General features: G+C 38.2%; 1 long non-coding RNA gene across 1 annotated transcript in view; it reads right to left on the bottom strand.

Moving 5' to 3' along the window:
- The window catches only part of LOC110223774 (uncharacterized), a 47001-nt gene that overhangs the window by 320 nt on the left and 36535 nt on the right, over positions 1-10146 (bottom strand). The window contains exon 2 of the long non-coding RNA XR_002328780.2: positions 1499-1575. This is a non-coding gene — a long non-coding RNA (uncharacterized LOC110223774). The remainder of the gene's footprint in view (positions 1-1498; positions 1576-10146) is intronic.

Raw genomic sequence — 10146 nt, 5'->3', positions numbered from 1 at the left:
CTGAACTGACAGATGTTTTCATAGAATTTGACACTCTTCAAATGAATTTATAAGATGATAGAATTTGGAGCAAAAAGAGAAACCAAGGACCAGAGAAATCCTTGCCCAAAATCATATAGGCAACACATAGCAGATCCAGAATCAAATATGGGTCTTCTGGTGACCAAATACAGTATACTTTTTATTTCACTGAAATAACCAAACAAATTTATTTTGTGTTTTATGGTCACAATAGAGTAGATAGAAATAGGAAGAAGAGAGCCTTCTGTACTGCTTCTAAGAAACTGCATGACACTTTTAATGACTCTCAGCTACTTTCTAAAACAAACCAAAAAAAACCCTTTTTAAAAAAAATATCACTGTTCACCCAGTGATACTATAGGGTGATAAATCTTAGAATACAATCATCTGTGAAGAACCAAAGTCACAGATGATACCACTAGTAGGGAGGGTATAAATATGCTACAGCGGGTCTACAATGGTGATCTACATGCAAGAAGTAGCATAAGCAATGTCCTTCAAGAAACACATGCTTGGGCAGGCATAGTGGCTCATGCTGTAATCCCCGCTATTAGGAGGTAGCTCTCTTGAGCTCATGAGTTCTGAGTCACAGTGGGCTAAGAGTTTGGGTGTCCCCAGGAGGCAACCATATTGCCTAAAGAGGGGTGAGCTGGCCTATGTTGGGAACAAAAAATGGTCAAAGCTCCACCTGCTGATCAGAGTGAATCAGGACTGTTAAGAGGCCAACTCTGCACTTCTAGCCTGGCTGAGTTAGGGAGTCTCATTTTAGAAAAAGAAAGAGGAAGGGGAACGGGAAGGGAAGGAGAAGGAAGACTTCTTTCATATGAAGGGAGGGCCAAAAAATTTTATGAGTATTTTTCAGTTAGCTGGGATGCCACACCCCTAACTCTCAAGGTACAGAAGGGATAACTGCAATGAGGAAGACAATATGCAAACAATTACATGTTCACAAGAGATATGCAGTTCAAATGGAAAGTAATCCAGAGGAGAAGGCATTAGTAATGTGATATAGAGGAATCAAAACGGCTTCTTGTACAGGATAGCATTTGAGGTGAATTCTAAGGGAAGCCAGAAGGCAGAATGGAAGAGAGAGTGCATTCCAAGCATAAAGGACAGACACTCCAAAATTACAGAGTAAAATGAAGTGCCATTTGCCAGGAATGGCAAAGAAAGGCCATCCTGGCTAGGTCTCAAAGTGGATGGAAGTAAAGTGTAAGAAGCCTAGAAAGATAAAAAGAGGCAAGACCTTGAAGGGCTTTAAAAGACAAATAAGTTAAAAAGAAAAAAAAAAGACAAATAGGATTCTGTATTTGATCATGGAGGTAACAGGGAGCCAGTGGATTTTCTTGAGTTGTAGGGTGGTATGGTCAGAGCTTCATTTTAAGAAAGTCAATTTGTCAACAAACCTACTGGGCATAGCATAGGCTAAGGGGGAAAGGGGAGCAGATTTTAAAAGTTTAAATAAGACACTACCTACCTGTCTCTCTGGCATTTTCACTCAAGCTGGTAAATCAAGCACAAAGGCAGATGTCAAATGGCAAGTGCTCCATAGAGCTGTAAAACAAAGTGTTATATGAGGTCCAAGAGGGTCATTATTAATCCCAGGTTGGGAATCAAAGAAGATTTCATGGAGAAGATGACAAGAATTACACTTTAAAGTGTAGTTAGCAATGCAACAAGTGAAGAAGAGGAAAAGATTTCCAGACAAAAAGAATAGTGGGAACAAAAGCATAGAGTTGGAGAGCATATGGAATGGGTGGAGATTATAGGATCATAGCTTTGGATCCGGAAGTGATCACCCACTGGGAAGACTTACTTATAAGGCCCAAATCAACTAGTAACTAGAAATATAAGGAAGTCAGCTTAATGGTTTAAAAGAGGCGCTATCTCTTTCTTTTAATACAGCCTACTAGGAAGCCCACATTTCATATGAGAAGGCTGCTGTTTAACCATATGAAACCGGAGCTAGGAAAGTGGCTGGCTTTTCCAAGGCAGTTTCCAGTAACTACAGCTGTTCTTTCACATAAATACTGTGCTTTTTTTAATCTCTACTCCTATTTCACAATTTTGCCAAAAGGCCATTCTATACTACCCATAGGCAATGGTGCCAAAAAGGATGGCAGTTACCTAGGCATAACCTGAAAAGGGACATAGAGGTCTGAACTAGATTGTAAAGGCATCCGATAAGTTTTTTTAAATGAAGTAGCTGCTTCCTATTACTGTGTACCCTTCTCTCTGACCCTTGCCAATGTCAACTACGTCTTTCTTCTGTTCTCTTGGAAACTTTGGAATTGGCAAGGGGGCTGGGCTTTTGCCTAAGTGGAGTAATTGGCTGCCTATGTGGTATGATTTGAGAAATGTGGAAAGGGCTCCCTGCCCCGTAACATCTTCACTGCTGGCACTGCCACAAGGCTGAGAATTCCCAAATTACCCTTTTGTGTTAAAGCATTGAAAATTATTTAAATGCAAATGTTATCTAGCCATGTGGTATATGGATATAACAGAATATTAGTGCACCATAAGAAAAGGATAATAGCATAAAGTCAAATGGTATAAACAGGCAATTCTGGAAAGAAGAAACAGAAATGAATTGTTCAAAATCTCCAATGAACAGGGAAATGTGAATTTAAAAGCTTTGAGGTACTTCCTTATACCTATTAAGTTTGCAAAAATAGTTTAAAACTACAAAATTCACAGTTGGGGGATGTTATGGAGAAACAGGCACATTCATTTATTACTGGTAGAGCTGCTAACAGTTACAATCTTTGTGGAAAGCTAAACTTGAATTAAGAACTGCACAACTGTACATATTCTGGCCCAATGAACCCATTACCACGACTAAGGAAATGAAAGCCCAGCCCGCTCTACTTTTCCCTTATAGAACCCATGTAGACTACTTTGTTCAGTTCTGGGTAGTACATCTTTAAAATGATGTTGTTAAATAGGAACTTATTTAGAAGAGGACAATCAGCATTCTGTCAGTTGAGAGAATTAGGTTTAGTTGGTCTAGAGAAGATAAGTCTTTTGTGAAAATAAGAAGGGGTGGGGAGGACTATCATGGCCTGCTATATGCCAGGCACTGTGCTAAGCCCTAGAGATACAAATAAGAAAAAAACAGTTGAAGAGTTACTGAGAACATTATCATCCTTTTATAAAGGAAGGCTTTAGGAAAAGTTTATTGCTCTTCCTCCAGCCCTACTGTTGGAAGGGAGAGGAAAGTGAGAGATCTGAAAAGATGTTAAGTGTCAAAAGTTGAGTCAGTCTACATGATGAGATTTCAGCTAATGAGCTTAACCTGGGGAAAGCTCAATGTTCCTGGAGTGGAAAATAAGCAGAGAGTGAAAATAAGCAGAGATACTGATGGAAAATGAAAAGTGGACTTAATCTACTTAGCACTATAGGGAAGAAGTAGTAGTTGTGAATGGACATTACAAAGAGGACAGATAGTGTAGAAACCACAAAATTTTGCTCTGTTCACTGCTTCATGATTACCAAAAAAAAGGCATTTGACATTGTACAGAAAAATATAGTCTTTAAAGGTTCTCTTTCACCAAAGTTTCTCTTTCCTATAATGTATCAAGATCATACAAAGGTCCTCAAATCAATGAATTGAGAAGCATTTACTAAGCACTTATGTGCAAAACACAGTACTAAATGCTGAAGATTCAAATAAAAAAGTAAGACATTCTATGCTCCCAAGGAGCTCACATTCTGATAATCAGAGACAACATATATAGGAGGCTTCAGCTTCAAGTTAGATAGAAAGATCCCATAGTCCTCTTAGAGTGCAGCAGCAAAGTAATAGACAATACATCTTCTTTGAAGCTATTTCTACTGATAAAACCATATCAATTTCTGATGTTGAACCATTTGACAATTCAAAGGGCCCTGAAGTTGGGAACCTATTTTTTTTCCTGAGTCTTCATTACCTGTGGTTGCCAAGATGAGGCTATAGTACCTACAGAAGTAATTGCCTAGTCACAATTGCCTAGTCTCCAATCAATCAACTGATCAATCAATAAACATTTATTAAGCACCTATTATGTGCAAGGCACTGTGCTAAGTGCTGGGGATACAAAAAGAGGTAACTCCACTAGACTATGGCTAAAGGGGCAGGTGACAGTTGGGGTGAGGCAATTCCTGAGGTTTGGGGACTCAGGGTCCTTGGCTGCCTTCACCAGGGTCTGAGTGTAATGATTGGTTTGGCCCGCTCATCACATGCCACCTCCACTCCCACTTTCAAAGCGAATTGCTACTTTGGTTAGGCTGGCTTGCCCACCTGTTGTTGGTGGCTGGTCAATTACTGTTAATGATAATACAAAGGATAGAGGAAGGGGTGGGATTTGTCACCAAAGTAGCTGTCCTATGTAAAAGATGCAACCACAGAGATAACTTCTATAATCATCTGATTACCAATACCAAATGAGGTATGAAAGAGAGCTATCTATTCACTAAAATTATGGGCCAGTGTCATGGAAGATTTGCTAGACAAATTTCAAATGACAGAAAGATTCCCAGTAAATGTTCAAATGAGGGACTTTTCCTTGTTTGTCCAGCTATTCTCTGGATGCTCCTGTTTGCAGATGACATTGTGTGGACTGTATCAAATCCTAGAACACATAAGATCTAGTGTACCCCAAAAGATATTGCCCTAATTATCCATGCTGAAAAAATCAAGTGGATATTGCTCAGATTATTATATGCAGCTAAACTGACATCCCACTGAATGAATGAATCCTTCAATGCATATATTATGGAAACCTGGAAGGTAGATAATGAACTTGACCCAGAATAGAATAGGAGGATGGGTTGAATTTCATTTGTGAAATTGCACAGTTCCTTAAATGACAATAAATTGCTTCCTTACACAAAAGCCCAACTTTTCCATATCACAATACTTACAATGATAGTGGTGATTCATAGAACACTAAAATCAGAAACAAATCAAAACTGTGAGTGATCAAGTGGTAAGAGTGAACACAGTGAATATAAATGGCTACAGAATATTAGCAATAATTACTTTATGCAAGAAGTGGCATAAAACACATTATTAAAAACATTCATGCCCCAAAATGGAAGTAAACCAGTCAAGTAGTAAGAATAAGGGATTACAGACTAACAACTTGAGCACTGCATTAGTATCCATAAGATATTAAAAACCTAGAGGAAAGCTTCCAGTGCATTTTGAAACATCTTTTTGAGACATTTATGGAATGACATGGATGAAAAGGCATCAATGGAGGAGTTCCCATATCAAGACAAAAGATACATCAAATTGACAGAGTATAAATATAAAACTCCACTGAGAATTCAGATCTCTTTGAAGTTTGACCTTGGATTGACTGGATAGAATACCAATAGTTGGAGCCAAAAATATAACTATTGAGCATCCAGTAATATCACATTTCATTGTCCTCAGTATAAGTAAGCATGTGTTCTCTAAGACTATACCAATAAGTACAAGCTCTGGTAGAATCTACCAAATTGAAATGCCTTCAAGTAAGGACCCAGCAACGATCTATGAGGCTCCTGTCCATGTTTGCCTAACTTCACCGAAGCTTATCATCTGAAGGCAGGGGGGGAAAGTAGTTTTGTCCATGGTCATACATGAAGATGATCTACAAAGCAAAGACTGTTTGCATTGTGTCAGTGGAGGAAGTACCTTAATGAAATCACAGATGATTGAAGTACCAAAGCAAGCATGAATGCCAAGAGGGCAAAGAGAGTAGTGAGAATTCTGAGTCAGGTTTGGCCAATTTAAACTCTGATGAAACTCACAGTGTTTGGAGACATAGTCTACAACTGTCTGGGTCAAGATATTTTTTAATGAATCAGCTGATTTAAATGACCTTTCTGCCAAGGAGAGTCAGAGGCATGAAACAAGGCGTTTTAGAGAATTGTAGACAGACACATTTCCAGAAATCATGCCCCATAGCCTTAGGGCATAAGCCAACCTCTGGAAGGAATAGTTGTAGCACCAGAATCAAAAGCAGCCATCTGTGTCAGCTACATTGAATGCAACAGTGTGACCTCTAGAACTTCAAAAAGCAGAAAACTCTGTTTCTTGGGAAGGAGAGGAGAGAGCAAGTGAGGGAGGAGGGTAAGAGAATGAGAGAAATTGTATTCTTCTACAAAACCACAGAGTCCTTTTCTCCAAGCCTGAACTTCTATTTTTTTTTATAGGGAGGGAGTTTGCTAAGAGTAAGGAGAGATCAAAATAGATATCCCTGTTTTCCAATCCAGTGATACAGAACAATAGAAGGAAATAGGGACAGTGGGAAGAATATGTGTCCCTCGACAACATTACATGTGGTCTTGAACAGGTCACTTGATTTCTCTGAGTTTCCATTTCCACATATGTAAAATAAGGGTAACAATACTTATATTGACCGACTGACAGTGTTACTGTGAGGAAAACATTTTATAATCTTAAAAGCACTACATAAATGTAAGTGGTTCTTATTAATAACCCTTGTTTTCATACCTAGAAAGTTCTTAAATTTCTTTGTTTGTTTAAGGCTGGGTCTCCCTATTTCACCCAGGCTGGAAGCTTAGGTCCTACTCACAGGACTGGCCCAATTCCACTTTGATCACCTTGGAAGACTTAAACTGTTCTCTTTTAACCTGAGCCAGTTTGCCTTGATCAAGCTGTTTCTCACCCCCATCTCTTTCTCCACTCTGTGGGCTCACCATATTAATGCTGAAATAAGTGTGGACTCCCAATCACTTTAGCCTACTGCATATCAGAACTCCTGAATTCAAGACATCAACCAGCCTCAGTCTTTCCAGTGGCAGAGATTACAGGCATGCTAGAGGTCTTTCCACTATGCTCCTGGTTATTCATATTTGTTTTAGTGGAACTATGTATGAATCTTCTGCTTTTACCAATCACAGTTTAATTCTATTCATTCTTGTAGTGTCTTATTGATCATTGAAGATCATCTCCAAGCAGATGCCTACTCACCATTGGCCTTCCATTGTGAGATCCATTTTTCACATAGGCTCATATTCCTTTTTTTTTTAAATCAGTTTTCACTGGTCAAGGAACACTATTTATTTGATTCTTAAGGTCATGTCCCTGCAGAGGCAGGAAAGACAAAAAGGCTTTCTACCAAACAAACCATGGAGAATGAGAGGAGTAAGTTTGGAGAATGGCACTGACAAGCTAGAGAGTGTGAATAAGAGGGCAATTGGGATCTTATATGAGAGTCAACTGCAGGAATTGGGAAGGAGACTAGAATTTAGCCCAGAGAAGACTTAGCTGTCTTTGTGTATTTGAAGAACTGGCATATGGAAGAGGAATGACCTGTTTTGCTTGGTTCCATAGAATAAAACTAGAAGCAATTGGTGCTGAGGCAAATTTCAGTTTGATGTTGATTGATTTATATTAACACTTATTAAGCACTTGATATATGCCATCACTGTGCTAATCACTGGGAATACAAATACAAGCAAGTAAGGCAGTTCTTACCCTTAAAGAACTTATATTTTAATGAGTAAGGCAACACAGAACAGTACTTTAAAGGGTACAAAACAGAAAAAGTATCCACATAGAGGCAAGGACAAAGTGGAGTCCAGGAAGAATTGAGGTAAGAGTGAGTGAGGCAAAGCATGGCTGGAGTCCTTTCCAAAATGGTGGACCTGAGGGGGAAATGAACAATAATAAGTATACCTCAGAGGAGGTCTTCAAATAAAGCCTATATTTAACAGAAAGGCTATAGAAGACACTCTTATTCAGGTGTAGATTGGACTAGATGACCTCTGAGGTTATACTCCAATAATGAGATTTCATGTTCATCCTTCATCTTTGTTCAACCTACTTCACATTAAAGACACCTGCACCTCTATATCCCTTCAAACTTGTGATCCTAATCCTATTTTAATACTTCTAGTATTTCTAAGAGACATAATTTCATGCTACTCTTTGCCAGCACCTTGCAGTTAAAGGCTATGACTTATACAATTTTGTGTTTCCCCTCACTACTTAACACAGAAACCTGCACATAGAAGATACTTAATAAATACTTGCTGAATGAATTAAAAATTTGTATACTTAGTTGCCTAATACTCATTGCCTAATAACCAGTTTTAGACTATTTTACTCTAAGATGCCACCCTCACCTACTAGAAGGAAACCTTCAGTAGCCCAACAAGCTCAGACCCTCTTCTTAGTACACTTTATTTATCCGTGTGTTCTGAATATCATTCCATAGGAATATTACATATGTATGTACATATTTATATATATCCACATATATATTCAGAGATATACATGCATACCTGTATATGCATGCATGTGTATGTGCATATGTATATATATACATATATATAACATTCATGTAGAAAGCTATTTTGTTATACATATATGTTTGTATATGTATATATGTGTGTATATGTATGTGTATGTGTGTGTGTGTGTATATGTGTATATAAAATCCATATGGAAAGTGACACCTAAGAAAGATCCAAGAACATAATATGTGCTTAATAAATATTGGTGTACATAGATATAGCTACAGATAGATAGATAGATAATGTACACGTTTCTATGTACATGCTATACAAGCGTATATTAATAAAGTTAGGCCAAACTGTATTTACAAATATAGTAATATACACTTAACCCTGTTTGCCTCAGTTACTCATCTATAAAATGAGCTAGAGAAGGAAATGGCAAACCATTCCAGTATCTTTGCCGAGAAAACTACAAGTGGGTTTACAAAAGTTGTACATGACTGAAAAAAACCTGAAAAACAAAGAACATATAAATATATAAGGGTATATTACTATATACATATATATATATATATGCATTTATTAACATAATAAAACACATATATAAACATTCATTAGTAACAACTATGTGCCAATCATTTTTTAGATGCTAGGGATAAAAATACAAAGAGAGAGAGAGAGAAAGAGAGAGAGAGAGAGAAGGAAGGAAGGAAGGAAGGAAGGAAGGAAGGAAGGAAGGAAGGAAGGAAGGAAGGAAGGAAGGAAGGAAGGAAGGAAGGAAGGAAGGAAGGAAGGAAGGAAGGGAAACAATCATTACTCTCGGAGTACATTCTATTGGGGAAGACAGTATTTGCAGATATACCAAATGTATGCAACATAAACACAAGATTATTTGGGAGGTAATGCACTAGGAGTAGGAGGATTCAGGAAAAGTTTCATGAAGAAGGTGGGCTTGAGTTACATCTGGAAGGAAATGAGGGATTCAATGCAGTAAAAAAGAGATAGAAGCGCTTTCCAGGAGTGAGGTATGATCAAGCAAAGGCAGAGATATATCAAGTGACATGCTGTGTATGACAGAGGGAAGTCCATTTTGTCTGGACTATAGAGCCTAAGAAAGGAAGTACTGTATAACAGCATTAGACAGATGGGCTGGGACCAAGTTGTGAGGTCTTAGAGGCAATATGGAGTCACTGGAGAGGAAAATCACTTTGGCATCTGTTTGGAGGATATATTGGAATTGAGGGAGACTTGAGACAGGGAGACCAATTAGGATACCATTGCAGTGGTCTAAGAGGCAGGGTGAAGGCCTAAACAAAGGTGGTGACTGTGTGAGAAAGGATTGTATTTGTGAGATGTGGCAGAAATATCGCCACCTGGCAATTGATTTAATATATAGGGTGAGGGAGAATTAGAGTAATGCCAAAGACATGAACCTGAGGAGAACTGTGTTCATGACCTGCCACTTTACTTTTGTGAAAATACGTTTCTTTTATGATATATTATACAGCTATCCCTTCCTCATCATGACTTTTCCCATCATGGTTTCACTATATGGCAGGTCAGCATAAGAAATTAAATGGAAATTTGGAAGGAGTTTTGTGGAAGCTGCAGATAACACATGAAGGCCAGCAGATGACATAGAACCTATGACCAAATACTTAACCCAAATTTTACAATAAGGTGGTATGAATGCCCCCGTGAAAGGAAAATTTAAAAATTCAGATTTCTCCATTATGAAGGGGGGGCCAAAAATTTTTATATGGATTTTGTAGATCATGGGGGCACCATCCTCCTAACCCCCTCTATGTAGAAGGGATAACTGTAGTATTTACGGAATCTTTTTTTTCCAAGGAAAATCTAGCTCATGCTAGTGTTTAAAACAAACTATTT

This window comes from Phascolarctos cinereus, unplaced genomic scaffold (genome assembly GCF_003287225.1).
Source record: "Phascolarctos cinereus isolate Bilbo 61053 unplaced genomic scaffold, phaCin_HiC Scaffold_726;HRSCAF=1367, whole genome shotgun sequence".
NCBI lineage: Eukaryota > Metazoa > Chordata > Mammalia > Diprotodontia > Phascolarctidae > Phascolarctos > Phascolarctos cinereus.
The sequence above is the reverse complement of the archived record's forward strand: the minus strand, read 5'-3'. Positions and strand labels throughout refer to the sequence as shown.